The sequence below is a fragment of the Ambystoma mexicanum genome, chromosome 5q, assembly GCF_040938575.1.
Source record: "Ambystoma mexicanum isolate Mex_15411 chromosome 5q, UKY_AmexF1_1, whole genome shotgun sequence".
NCBI classification, from domain to species: domain Eukaryota; kingdom Metazoa; phylum Chordata; class Amphibia; order Caudata; family Ambystomatidae; genus Ambystoma; species Ambystoma mexicanum.
Window position 1 is genome coordinate 525,150,772 of NC_090933.1, and position 15,449 is coordinate 525,166,220.

At 47.2% G+C, this 15,449-nt stretch overlaps 1 protein-coding gene across 1 annotated transcript in view; it reads right to left on the bottom strand.

Annotated features, from left to right (window-relative positions):
* Window positions 1–15,449, bottom strand: part of PRKDC (protein kinase, DNA-activated, catalytic subunit) — a 3,362,625-nt gene that overhangs the window by 2,432,583 nt on the left and 914,593 nt on the right. The gene's annotated exons all lie outside the window — the stretch shown is intronic.

Genomic DNA, 15,449 nt, shown 5'->3' on the forward strand with positions numbered 1-15,449 from the left:
ATAATATCTGAACTATCATGGATAGACAACATAGCTAAATAATTAGGGGACCCTAATGTTCATGTACTTGAGGAGTTGCATCATGGTGGACTGACAAAAACACATGAGACAAACAGTTTCAATATTGTATTTCTTGTTAGGATCAAGTTGGGATTAAAATCTATGGTGTCCGGGGGACCTTCTACAGCTAAAAATATTCTTCTGGTCTTGGCAGTAACTAAGCAAAAGGTGCCAAGAATGGTTACATTTGAAAGTAGCCCACTCTAAGGATAAAAAGTCATTCACTCTCCAGAGTATACTGCTCAGCGTATACTTTAGAAGTTCCACGTCTTCATTCATTCCAGGAATGCCACATTTGTAATCTCTTTGGGCTTTTCAGAGGTTTCAAGACCAGCCTGATCAGCTGGTTCTCTAAACACTCCAGTGGCTTCAGTACTCCTAGATGTTTTGCTCAACCAGACCTCGTGGATTCCTTAGGCTCCTCTGCTTTCCTTTGGTGGTGCTCACTGTTAGTCTTACTTCTTCACTTCTAGATGACTGATCTCTCAGGCTCAGTTTTCTACAGCTTTGTATAGGTCTCACTGGTTCTGGCTAGATCTACCTTAACCACGGTTTGGACGGGCTCTTCACATTGTCTGGATCTTAGGGAATTGTGTGTCTCTTGGGGTCCTCAATGACCAATTTGTCCTACTGGGAATGCTTCTCACATTCTGGACTCTGCTGATCTATCCTGAAGCTTAGATGACGGCAACCACAGCCCCCGGGTACCCCTCCTTAGCATTGGGATGCTCTTCCTCTACATGCTTATATGAATGGGCTACTGGCTTTTTGGAGCAGGGCAAATCTAAATATACTTCACCACAGTCACAAGCTAGGTCCTCAGGAACAGAGAATGTGCTGGGATTAGGAGGGGGGACTCTGCAGCTCTGACACTAACACCTACAGGTACCTCATAGGTCTGGTAAGAAGACCCTAGTAGGTCAGCTTTCCTGGCATACAAATTCCTCTACTAGCTTTGGGACGGAATATGGTGCTGGACTGTCAGAGCTTTTATCATGTTATTTCACAGAATTCTCAGAACACAGTTGGTGCTTTGTGGGGTCAGAAAGTTTAACTTGGAGAGCAGCCTGAATCAGAAGCCATTATTTCTGATTGAGGTCGCAAGACTTTTGGTGTGATGAAATTACTACTGCTCTGCAGAAGTACAGCAATGAGTAGTGGCTAAAGCACCTACTCAGGTCCACACTGCTACTAAACTGGCAGTGGTCCAATCACAAAGGTGAAACGGGTACGCCTAATAGGTCTCCTTCCTTTGCCTCTTTATTTATTGGATATTTGTAAGGAGCTTTTACAACAAATAGAGTTTCTAGGCGCCACCAGCCAAAGAAAGAGGGGGTGAACAAGGGAGAAGGTAACTGTCCTACTAGGCCTTGTGACATTCGGATCGTGCAAGTGCAGTAACAAGAAGTGTGAGGGAGGGTGAGTGGGGGGAGATTGCCAGTATGCACGAATCCAAAGTGCTAGGGTCGGAAGGTAAGTGCAGGGTAAAGAGGAGAGAATGAAAGTGAAAAGGGGATGTGGGGGGGGGGAGAAGGCCAAAGGGGCTAAGTGGGTGCTAAGGGGATGCCAGGAGGGCAAGTGCATAGGGTGCAGGGGGTGAGGGTCTGCATGCTAAGTGCAAGGCGGGGGTGGACTGGGGAGGATGCCTGGTGCCCTGTAGAACTCCTCAGAGCAAACCAGGCAGCCAGTCACTGCGGCAGACCGGGGTGTTGGCAGGGGAGAAGGAAGGAAGAAGAGAAAAGGAGGGTATTGATGAGATCCAGCTCAAGCCTGAGAAGGGCAGGGATACTGTTCCAGAGGGAGGATCCTGCAGAAGAGATCTACCCCCACTCTCTGGTTAGAGAAGCGTCTGCTCTGCAGAGAGTTGGAGCTAGAAGCCCAATGGGCTCTAGCAGGGAGGTATTTAGGGTGAGAGTTGGATGTAGACGGGCCCCAGGCCCCAGAAAGCCTTGTGGATGACGCAGAGGGCCTTGAACTTGATTCTAGCAGCAAACGGGAGCCAGTGGAGAGATTTTAGGTCTGGAGAGATGTGGCCCCTGGGCTTGAGGCCAAGGAAAAGTCTCACAGACCTATTCTGGATTAGTTGAAGGGGGCAAAGAGAGGATAAAGGAAGATTGGGAAAGAGGCTGTTGCAGTAGTCCAGCCTAGAGAAGACCAGAGGTCTACAGACATTGAGCTTCTGGGGGAAGGTGAGGAAAGGGAGAATGCCTTTGAGGTGCAGCTGATAGTGGGCCTTCTTGGCAAGGTCCACGGTGTGGGGAGAGGAGTTAAAGATGACCCCAAGGTGTTTTGCCTCACAAGAGGGTGAGGGGAGGGGAGGGGTCCATAGAGGGCAGACAGAGGTAAGGAGGGAGCAGGGGTCACAACGAGAAGAATCTCAGTCTTAATGGCATGGGCTCTTCACATTGTCTGGAGTTTAGGCAATTGTGTCTTTTGGGGTCCTCAATGACAAATTTGCTCACCGCATTGGAAAAAGCACTCCTCAACTTGGGCTTCATCCAAAGAGTTACTGACCCTACCCATGTCAGAGGGCGCACATTGGACTGGATAGCTGACCACAACTGCGCTGTGGACATCAGCTCCAACACACCATGCCCCTGTACACTTCCACATCCCCACTGAAATCAAGCCCAAACCTATCAAACCAGTTCCCTCAGTTTTGGCGAGATCTTCCAAGCTCCTCACCAAGGAAAGACTAATTCCTCTCCTTGAGGTATCCTTAGCACTAAAAGCCCCATTCGCATCCAACCCCCAACACTGGTAGACGTGTAAAACGCGACCATACAAACAGCCCTGGTCACAATCGCACCTCTAGCGATGAAAAAAGTAAAAAATAGGAAACACTCTAACTCGTGGTTCACACAAGAGCTATCAGACCCAAGATCTAAGAAGCGACTGGTGCTTATCACCTGGAAAGCTCACCCATCTCCCACCTCTTTAGAGGCTTACAAAACACTTGCCACACACTATAAAAAAGAAATCACCACAGCCAATGCTAAGTGAGAGTCAAAGGAACTGTTCGCCATCTATAAAGAGTTGGCATCACCGTCAACCAACACCCAAGAAACAGTCAAAGACGAAGCATGGTGCAACAACATACAAAACACCATGATAAACAAAATAAACACCCTCCAAAAAAAAATTCAAGCCTGCCTCAATGCCCTCCCAAAATCCAACACACTCCCTACAACAACCAGCCATTCCGACAGAAAAAATAAATAATTGCCAACTTTGCTCATTCAGAGAAGTCACTGAAACAGAAGTCATTGCCCTCATGAAAGGAATAAAACCCTGTTCCTGCAAAGGGGATGCCTGCCCTGCTGTCCTCATTAAGGACCGTACTGAACCTCTAGCCCCATTCCTCACAGCATTTAGCAATGTCTCCCTCTCTACAGGTATTGTCCCCCCCTTCACTCAAAGAATCATGGGTTCGGCCGCTTCTAAAAAAAACATCTCTTGATCCTGACCAACCGAACAACTAGAGACCCATTGCCACTGTCCCCTTTCTACTACAGATACTAGATAAGGCCACCTACCAACAGATCCAACAATACCTGGAAGACAACAATATCCTAGGCAAAAGACAATCAGGTTTCTGACCTCGCCATGGGACTGAGACTTTGCTACTGAACTTAAAAATGCAATTACAGCAAACCATGGATGAAGGGAAGTCAGCTCTTCTCCTGTTCCTAGACCTGTCCGCTGCTTTCGATCTTGTGGATCACATGACTCTGTGCAAGCACCTCAAAGAAACAGCTCAATTCCCCTAACAAGCCACCTCCTGGATCACCTCCTTCCTCGAAGGTAGACTCAGAGTATTCTCAGACCAGGACTTTGCGACCCCCCATCCACTGCCGAGTCCCCCAGGGATCCTGCATGTCACCCACCCTCTACAACATCTTTACCCTCCCGCTCTTTAACGGCCTTGATGATCACGGAATAGCAGACACGAATATGCTGATGATACCCAGGTGCTTCTCCCACTCACTGGCTCCCATTAACAAGATGCAGCCACTCTCAATACGATGTATGCCATCATCCAGGCTTGGATAGCGGCTAACGGTCTCTGTCTCAATGGGGATAAGACTGAAATACTACTGGTAGGCCCCAAAATAGTCCTCAACAACCTGGACAGAAAGTATGCATCCTTCAACATTGACAACACAACCATCTCCACCGCAGAAGCTGCCAAAACTCTAAGGGTATACCTAGACTCCACACTGTCCATGTCACATCAAGTGAATCTGATCGCAACCTCGGCGGCACTTACCACCAAGATCATAACCAGTGTCAAACCCTACCTCTCCAAAAAATTGCATAGCCATAGTGAGAGCCACCATAGGAGCAACACTAGACTATTTCAATGCCCTATTCCTTGGCACATCAGCCAAGAGCCTGAAAAAACTACAAACCACTCAAAAGAATGCTCTAAGAGCAGCCCCCAGCATCCCCAAGAGAGAGCACATATCCCAGGCCAGACGAGATGCCCACTGGCTCCCAGTGAGAGAGCGCATTCTCTTCAAGACTCTCTCCATCACAAACGCCTGCCTATCTCAAACGGCCCCATCTTAACTATCGGAAACTATTCACAGAGCCACCTCAAACAGACCGAAACTGACCCAACACTGCTACCAGCCAACGATCCCAACCTATATAGCAGGAGGCTCCAGCTTTGCTGTCCTAGCCCCCAAGAACTGGAACACGTTACCACCAGCCCTCAGGAAAGAAGCCTCCATCACCCTATTCCGCAAAACACTCAAAACACAACTTTTCCGATAGTCCACCACCCGCCTCAGGACGAATATGGTATTTCTACTCTGCCTGCCTCATTGTAACTCTACAGGCATCCTTTCACGATGTAAACTGTTTTTAAATTGAACTGTTGATTGAATATGTAAAATGCCTGTTCGTCCAAGTTAAGCATCCTGGGTCGGTGGTGCTTTATAAATCCAAATAAATAAGGCAGAGATCATTGGCAACACACCATGCCTGAATAGCAGTCAGAAAGTCAGGGATGAGAGAAGAGGCAGAGGAGGCAGTAGAGGGAATCTTGAAGGGGAGCTGCATGTCGTCTGCATAACACTCGAAGGGAGGAGTGAAGGAGATCAGGTGGGCCAGATGGGCAAGGTAGATGTTAAAGAGCCACAGCGAGAGGATAGAGCCTTGAAGGAAGCTGCAGGTGAGGAGTATGATAGGGGAGAGAAAAGGGACCAGTTGAATTTAGGAAGGTTGGTCAGAAAGGAATGAGGTCAACCAGTCCAGTGCCGGGCCGTGATGCCAAGGGTGTCACAGAGCCGATTTGTCAGGGTGGCATGATTGACCGTGTCGAAGGTAGAGGAAAAGGTCAGAAGGATACGAACGGATGGAGAGTTGGAATCGAGATTAGAGAACAAGTCTTCACGGGTGTACAGTAGAGCAGTTTCCGTGCCTCTGTCTGGTCTGAAGCCAACAGATCCGATGTGTTGGATCAGTTGGGAGATGACGAGCTTCTACAGGAGTTTGCACAGGAAGGGGGTAATGGAGATAGAGCAGTAGTTAGCTGGGCAGGCGGGGTTGGCAGAGGGCTTTTTGAGGAGCTATGCGCAAGGGAGTGCTTGAGGGGTAGCAGGAAGGAGCCAGTGGCAAAGGAGTGATTGCAAGGGAGGCAATGTTGTCCTTGATAGTTCTGGAGAAGCAACGGAGCACCTGTTTGGAGGAGACTTATATAGAGGACTTGTCTAGAGACCTCATCCAGTGCTATGGGTGAGAAAGAGGAGAGTAGGATGGAAGGGGGGGGGGAGTCGAGAGCTGGGGAGGCAGGAGAGTAGAGGTGAGTGAGGACAGGATGCCCTGAGTTTTGATTAAGAGGGTGGAGGCCAGTGAAGTAGAGGGTCAGGGATGGCAGGGGAGAAGTGGAGACTGCAGTAGGATTGGCAAGTTCCTTGCAGATTTTAAACAGTATGCCCGTGTTGTTGGGGGGTCAAAGAGATGTAGGCTTGGAAATGGGCCCTCTTCTTCGAGCGGATGGAGAGTCTGTATTGCCTTTGGAGCAGGCAGCAGGCCTGTCTGTCAGAGGATGTACCTGATGCCCGCCACTTCTGCTCAGCAACTCCGTCTTGCGCTTGTGTTTCAGTGAGGCTACGTCAGAGCTATACAAGGTGTTGCGCTTGGAGGAAGGGTTCATGCGGATCCTCATGACATTAAAACTGTAATTATTGGTATTACATAGGCCAACACCACCAACCAATATAGCATTCTGAGTGTCCGCCCACAGAAGGAAAGAGAAAAACAAAATATCCACTGTCCGACATTGGCTAAGATCAATTCGCCCGTTTGCCCAGGTCTCAGCCCCAATAGGCTGGAACCGTCCCTTGGTCCTCCGCTCCCCATTTCCGCCACCCAACCATTAGAATTCAACATTACAGGATATTCAGGACCCCATTTCTCTACCTGCACGCTATCTACAAGTTTAGATGGGGCAACATTTTCATTCCGGCTAGGCCGGTCTACCTGGCACATTCAGCAGAAATTTAACATATAAACCCCACACATCTGGCGGTCATGCATGTAGTGGTAATGTGTGAATATATGCCAGTTGAAAGTCATGACAGTAGGCAATGTCCTCTAACCAGTTTGCCTTTTTTTGGCAACGGGCCCTTCAACCATGCCAGAACCAGCAGAAGGCCTGCCAGTCTCCTGTACAAACGTGGCCAGTCCCGTAGTCAGGCCAAGCAGCTTGGGGTATAAATTGGGTACATATAATTGAAGTGGATTTGCTTATATCGGGCACTGAGTGACATCCCCCAGGGTTGGGCCCTAATATAATCCAAGTCCTCCTCCGAGATCTCCAATCCTAGTGCCCTCTGCCACCACTGGTTCCCCCTCACTACCACCCCTAGCATGGCACCTCTAAATTTCTTATAGATCTGGGAGATCAGTCTCCCCTCCCTCTGTGCCTCCACCACCTCGTGCACTAAGGGGAAAACAGGCTGTTGCTGCAGAGACATAGGGAAGAAGGACCTAAACTCATTTTGGATCCTGAAATACAAAAAATATTTCCAAGGATGATACTCCACCCCTTCCCCCGGCCCTTGAACTCCTCCAGGCACAGAAACTCGTTATTCACATAGAAGTCCCCCATCTTCCCAATCTATCCACCAGGACTGCATATGCCTGTTCATTCGTGATCCCTCGAATAAACTTCACTGGGCGGGTGAGGAAGCACAACATTTCAACTCCCAGTTTATCCGCCATTCTCCTCCATGCTACACGTGTCAGTGAGTACCCCGGTACCACTCCCCCACCTACCGCCCTGTCCAAGAACCTCTGCTCACAGTAGACATGGTGCCGCCAATGACCTCTCCACCTACACATGGGGCCTGCTGTTCCTCTCCTCGTACCTAAAGAAGAGTAAGTGGGCTTGTGCTATCCAAAAATACTGTTCAAAAGCCTTAAGTGCCAGACCTCCCCCTGGTAGGATTGTGCGAGTATCTCCCAGCTGACCCGCGGGGTCTTACCCACCCACAGAAACCCTAGCACGAAACTCTATAGCCTCTTAAAGAAGTTTTTAGGGAGGATGACTGGAAGGTTCTGAACAGGTATAGGAATTTGGGGAGCACCACCATCTTAATCAACGTGACTCTGCCCATGAGAGCAGGAAACCCATCCACCTGTCTATTTGTTCTTGCAGTTTGTGTACCACCCTTGCATAGTTATCCCTGAACAAAACATCCGGATCGCACAATATCTCCACACCAAGGTACCTTGTGTGATCCAGTTCACAGCAAAACACAGTCATTCCTAAAGGGTGCTACCTCGACCGTTACAGGGAACAACACAGATTTATCATAGTTAATATTAAGTCCAGACAGTTCCCCGAACTGGACTATCTTCCTCATAATGAGTTATAAGTTGCCATTCGTGGCGGGACCAGAGTTCCCTGCTGAGCGAATCCGCTATTGTATTGTGGATCCCTGGCAGATGGAAGGGAATTAAAAACATGTGCGCCAGCGCACATTTCCACAGTGCCTGCGCCTCTGCAGACATAACACTTACTAACCGAATGTCCAACCATGGCTAGTACTATCCAGGTGCATATTGGTAAGTATGTACATAATCTGGAAAGCATTCGGGAATTGTCCTTTTGGTGTTATTGCACTAATTCCGCTAGCATGTGCCTGCTAATTGCCCTTTACAATATATGGCTAAATATCGAAGCCAGGTTGAGTCCAATGATATGAAAAATAGGAAAGGTGGTAACAATATTCCCCACTCTAAATGGATGTTGGGACGGCTCGGAGAGAATAATTATTAATACAATCTTTACCGTCAATCATTCCCGGAGGCCTCCTGAGCAAAGACTGATAAAAATACTGGATCCCCATTCTAACTATCTGTGTTATTCCGAGACTATTGGCCCTTAAGGTAAAGAGTAGATGGGGAAAGTAAGAATGAGAAGGATTTATTTTATTTATTTTAATTTGACTATATTCTGTTGAGATTCGATGAAAAATGATGGTTAAATGGTTTTTATATTTATTATTGTTATTTGAATGTTATGATTTGAATGTTAGGATTTGATGGATAATATGATATTAGTATGATATTGTATTGTTTTATATTTGTATAATATGTGTGTAAAGTTTATTTTGAAAACTAAATCACATCAAATATTAAATTAAGCAAACAGAACCAGGGAGCGTGTTCCACCCTGCTTTCGGACATAGAACATGGTGGTGGTGTCTGTGAAGATGCAAACGACCCTGTTCTGCAGCTGCAGTCTGAAATATTTCAGGGCCCAGAACACTGCCCTTAACTACAGGACATTGATGTGCAGGGCTTTCTCTTTGGGTAACCACATCGCTCTGGTGTGGAATTCTCCTGTGTGGGCTCACCACCCCTCCAGGGAGGCATCTGTGGTCACTGACTTGATGCAGCGAAAGGGGGCTTCCTGATTGAGGTTGAGACTATGACTCCACCATCCAGTGTGAGGTCAAGCTAGTCCTCCCAGGACCCCGAAATGTGTTGCCAGTGAGCTTTCAGGAACTCTTGAAGTGATATCATTTGGAGCCTAAAGTGAGGGATCAATGGGATGCATGAGGGCATCATTCCCAGGAGGGACTTCAGTGAGTGGACTGATGCGATCGGACTGATGCGATCGGCAGAACAGATAAGCGCTGGACCTTGTTCAGCATTGTCTTCACCCTCTCCTCCAAAGGCATGGCAACACACTCAAGAGTGTTGAGATGTTAACCCAAGAATAGAAAGTTCTGAGCGGGATGCAAGTAAGGCTTCGCAAAGTTCACCAAGAACCCCTGAGATGTCAGACACTGGATGGTATCCTCTATGTGTTGTATCGCTAGTGGTAGAGATGGAGTGTGCACAAACCAGTCGTCTAGGTATGGGTAAACGTGGCCACCTAAACAACAGAGGTGGGCTGCCATTGGAGCCAGGCACTTTGTTAACACTCTTGGAGCCGATTTCTCAACACAAAGGACAAGGCTTTGAATTGGTAGTGCCTTCCTTGGACTTGAAATCGGAGGAAACTCCTGTGCCGCCAATGAATGGGGATGTGAAAGTAAGCATTCACTAGGTGTAGAGAGGAGAGGAAATCCCCTTCTTTCAGCTGGTCCAGGATGTGTTGCAGTGTTCCCATGCAGAACCTTTGAGACTTGAGGAACTTGTTTAACCTCCTGAGGTTTAGTATAGGTCTTCATGCTCCCGATTATTTACTTACCAGAAAGCTTCTGGAGTACACTCCGGTGTACCTGCGCTGCGGTGGTATGGCTTTAATCACCCCTTTCTGTAGAAGGGACTGTACTTCTTGGAGAAGCAAGGATTGGTGCCTTTCCACCTTTGGTACAGGAAGAATGAATGGGCATTTTCCAATGAACTCCAGGGTATGGCCCTGTTGAATGATGGACAGCACCCATTTGTTGGTGGTGATGTTCTTCCACTGTGCAACCAAGTTGGCAAGACGTGCCCCCCTCCTACTGGGGTGTCGAAGTGGGGGATGGGGGTTGTGGTCTGGTCAAGTCAGCTTCGGAACTCAACTTCTGGAGGAACCTCTGCATTGTCGCTAGTTTCCTCTATAGGATTCAGACCGTCCCTTATAACCACTCTTGGGTGGTGCTGGTGCAGGATGTTTGTGGATGGTTGGAGGACCTGTAGTCTCACAAACTCCTTGAAAACCCTGCTTTACCTGAGTGAAAGGACTGACCGCGTTGTTGCATTGTTGTAGAGTGCCAAGTGAAGGGGCTGTTCGAACCTTGGTGGCTTTTAGGGTCTCGTCGACCACCTTTCTAAAGAGGTCAATACTGTCAAAAGGCATATCAACGTCCTTTGACTGGACCGCTGGCCAAAAATGTGTGGATTTCAACTACCCTTGTCGCGTAACACTGCCCCCATAGCCCATCTGGTAGAATCCTGCATCTGCTATGTCCACGGCAACGGAGATGGCATGATCCGCCCCGCCGCTGCTTCACCCTCATGTAGCAGTGAAAGCATTTCAACCCTCATATCAGGGAGAAAATGGAGTATTGGTCGTAGTTTGAACCAGAGTTCACGGTCATAGCGGGAGAGGATCGCAAGGTGAGGTAGCGGCCTGGATGGTTGTTGCAGATGTAGTGATGACTCTCTTGCCAAAGGCGTCTAGCTGTTTTCCCTCTTTGTCTGGAGGTACCATACAGGGAGGGGAGGGATTGGCAGAACGTTTACGGGCACCTGCGAAGACAACCCATTCTAGGCAAGGTGGTGTGCGCAGGCACTTGGGTGTGGATTCCGGGACTTCATATTTTTTCTCAAAGCAATCTGATCATGGGTTCCTCATCACTAGGAAGCCATTCTCCCACATATCTTTTAGTATTAGAATGGCTACCATTGATGTTCTGGCAGATTCTACCATTGGTAAAGGAATCCCTCCTTTTTCTGTTCTTCGGGTAGAAGATCAAAATGTTTTGCCGCTTGTGACATAAGGGCAGGGAAAGAGCCAATCCCATCCGCAAGTCAGGCTCTTGGCAGTAGATCTGCTGGCTCACTGTCAGCTTGCACCTTGCACTACTCATCTGTAGAATGCGTGCCTGGAGAACCATCTGTCGGATACTTGTCAGCATCTGTGACCATATCTATGAGAGTGACTGGTGGCAAAAGTGGAGCCTTAGGAAGAGGTCTGGGAGTTGGAGGAGGAGCCACACACCTTCCATTATAGGAAACACACAAGGTTGTGCTGGCGAAGGCAACTGTGGAGTAGGGAGCCGCTGCTGGAGCTCCGAAACAAGAATTTGTAGTGTGGCTAATATATAAATTGACACATATTTTGAGCTGGAAGGCATGCCCAACAGGGTAGGTGTCACTGGAGAAGAATGAGCAGGTCCTTATGGTAGAGGAAGTCCTTGCTTTGGTGGAGCTGTAGGAGGCATGTTAGCAACATGAGTCACCTTTTCCACCCCCTCTTCTGCTTCGGCAGACACAACTTCTGAATCTGCATCCTGCTGCCATGGATGGACATGGGACTGCAGGCGGTGCATAAGGAACCAATGAAAACAGTTGCTGAGGAGGAGTCGGCCTTGGAAGATATAACTATGCTGTCAGGGCATCCCTGTTTACATCAACTCCCTTTGCGAACATGGAGACTAAAGGCCTTTGAACAGGAGCAGCCGGCGATGCAGACGTGCTTGGCGACGGCATAGGTCCAGATGGTAACTAAGAAGTTACTGTAGAAAACTTGGTCGTTGACAAGGCAGAAGTAACAGTTTTCATAGTTGACGTAGTTAGCTTGTTTGTCGATAAGGTGGTTGACCAAGTCGTCGACAGGGCAATTGTCATTGTTGAAGAGGGCTTTGTCATGGATAAGGATTTATGGCGTTTGTGTCATCGACGATGATGCCGCCGCCAATGAAGGAACTGTAGTCACTGACAAGTGCTGCTTTTTTGAAGAATGCTTCGACAACCAAGCTGTCGACAAAGGCATTCCCGGCACTGAAAGGTTTAACGAGGTGACTGTAGGCATACATGGAGACGTCGGCAACAGTGTCGAAGTAGCACAGCCTGAGCGTGTGACCCATTTCCCTTGTTAGCCTTCTTCCCCCAGGAAGATTTGTCATGGGACCTCAGCCTCTTGGAAGAGGGAGTGCGTTGTAGGGGTCTGCTATGCCTGTCAGAGGTATAACTATAGAGAGGCAGAGTCAGAGGGCCCCGGTACCTTCATCCAACCAGGCCACTAACCCGAAGTGGTAGTTCTTTGGGGGGTTTGGAAGAGAACGACTGACAGATGGCACAGTTGGTCAAGTCATGGTCCGGGTAAAGACAGTAATGACACTGCTCATGAAGATCTTTGATGTAAACGTTCTTAAGGTTACATGTCGAACAGACCTTGAATAGGCTCTTCTTCCCCATGTCTGTCATCTCCACGGACTCCTCAAGGCCTCAGATGGAAGATTGGAACTCCAGAGGCAATGGAATGGGCTGAAACTTCAGTGCTTTGGGCGAGAAGCAAACCAGCACCAAAATGGAAGATTAGATGGAAAAAAGTCGCAAAAATAGTTACAAATCATCCAATTTCTAAAAGAGAGAATCATTGAGGACTCCCAACACTTAACATGCAGTAAGAAATATGAAAACGGCCATTAGGGGAGGAGCTGTGGGGACCGGTCTAATCAGCTGTGGGCAGTATGACCCAAAATGACTCCAATAGAGCACCAAAGTGACCAGCAGTTGGGAAATGTAAAGGAAAACTGCTTTAAGGTTACTGAGGATTCCCAGCCTCACGATGGATAAAATTCATCAGCATATGCTGGAAAATGATATTAATAAAATCTAGCATTTGAAAGTGACCCATTCCCATACCTACGTGGGAAACCGCTGAATTGTATACGCTGAGAAATGGCTTTAGTTGTTGGACTTGCACTATTCAAAGACAACTGATCAATAGTACTAGAAGAATTCTTAATGAAATGGATCTGCACTATACACAAAATAAGGATCGTTCCATCAGCTGGACACCTCTGCATAATACAAACAGAGAATGTGAGGACAGGATTTTGGAAACAATATGGACAAAAATCTTAGAGGTTTGTCACATATCTACCTTTCATGGCAAATCACTGAGGCAAATATTATGCTTTACTTCCTTTACTAAACCTTTCAGCAGCAAGCCTAATTCAAACATAAAAAGACATTTTACAGCAACTTCTGGGTTCAGGGATAATTTTCTTGAATTTGTGGATGTCGGACTTGCCCTGGGAGACCCCAAAGTTGGGACGAGAGAACGAAAGGCCCAAGAGGGGCTGAGCCAGCATGCAGGCTAAGACAGGGCGAGCAGCGTCATACCCCAAACCGGGGTGAGAGAACGAAAGACCTAAGATAGGCTGGGGCATTCGACAGGCTGAGACAGGGTGAGAGCCTGTATAACCCAAACCGGAGAAAGGAAGAAAAGGTCCCAAGAGGGGCTGATGCACCATATAGCCCGAGACACAAAACCCCATCCCGGGATGAGAGACTAGAAACAGTTAAAGGGTTGGAGAAACCGAAGAGCCCAACAGAGGCAGAGCGATCAAACAACCTAAGCGTTCAGAGAGTGAAGACCCCAGGAGGGGGTGTAAAACCGAGACATCAGGGAGGGGCAGGAATCAAAAGGGTTCCAGACCAAGACGGGAGAGGCCAGGCCACCTAAGGACACTTGAAGAGATTTTGTTTGATACAGAATTGTATCACAAGCCCAAAGACCCAAATACATTCATTTTTCCTTTATGCCACAGGCAGGAGCCTGTGGGGAAATATATGTGTTGGGACAGTTAGAATGGCAGAGGCCTCCGAGACACTGCTCTGTAACAAGACGGGAACAGTACAGTGCGAGTCAGAAACCAGCCAATCAGGCAGGTATTTTCTTTTGTATTTTTGTTACTTTGTAGTGATAGGGTTAGGACCAGGCCGGATAGGTTTCTAGACGGAGGACAGTTTTACTTTTGTACAACATCCTGACATGCACCACTTTAGACTCTCTTTACTTTTAGCATGGGGACCAGAGTTGTAAGATTAGACCAAGGTTTTGGCAGTAAACTAAAGTCTTTCACTGTGAAACACAATGACTTGTCAGTCTCATGATTCTGACTCATCACACCTGTGATTGATTGATTGAGTCCAAAAAGGTCTCCATTCTCTCCAAGTGGATATGACATGACACTCCCATTGAGGAGCAAGGTTTGAATAACGCCAACACTTTTTTGAAGTAGGCCCCTAGAGCTTTATTTCATTTAGTGCACACCCACAGAATTAAAATAAGCAAACATCTATTAAAATGTGCACAACATACATACTTGGCACATGAAATTTTTCAGTTGATACTAATCTTGTGGCTTACCTTTTAATTAAAGTCAAAAGGAAGTGTAAATGTGAACCAACACGCTCTTAATGGCAATGAGCCTTTCTTAAATTAGGAGGCAATAGCTTCTCTGTGCAAGCAGCTCATTACTGGAACGCCCTACCAGTTGAACTAAGAAGGGACAAACCTTACAATAGTTTCAGGCACCACACCCGTACCTGGCTCCGACGTAATGACCTTTGAAACCTGAGACCATCTGCATTGTGATCTGATGCCATATGATGTTCAACTCTCACATATAAAATGTACATAATGTATTTACACTTTATAATATGCTACCTTCTATCCTTACATGTAAAGAATGTATATAATGTAATTACTGTATATAACACATGATACCAACAACCTGTAATCTGTAACCTGTAACTAAGTTAAGTTATAAGTATCCTTGTTATTCTGTGCGCCCAGTTACACAAGGGTTTTCTGGCGCCCTATAAATAAACAAACAAACACTGCAAGGTTGTTATCACTTGGTGTGACATCCAACACACATTTGTTTATTTCCAAATGCTAATATTTGTCAAAGGACTACAGAATGAAAAGTAACTGGTGCATTAACGCTCTACAGGTCTTAATTTTATACTCATGCCATATGCTACACACTGGTGGCCTGTGCAAAGTGGGCACAGTTCAGTGCTACATCATGACTATTGCCTCTATTTTCCCCTCTTTTCAAGCAGACACCTTTTCAAGCAGACACCTAAAGTACTGCTACTGTGAGGGACAACTTTTTGCAATTTCTTCCAGGCTTTAACTCCTAATTGTGGGTTTGGGTTGCAGTAGGGTTAGGGAACCTCACTGATATAGAGAGCTTACCCTCCTGCAGAGTCCCTGCTGCCGCCGTTGCCACTTCCAAGGGTGCATGTTGACATAGGAGGACGTGTTAAAATGTGTACTCCACTTCTTAAGTGCTCAAGTGGCACTCTCCTCACATAACTCCTCTCACCCATTCGTTCACATATGACAGCAACTGGGTCCAATATGAACAGGTGCAAACAGGGATGGTAACAGATCCACCAAAAAATACATACAA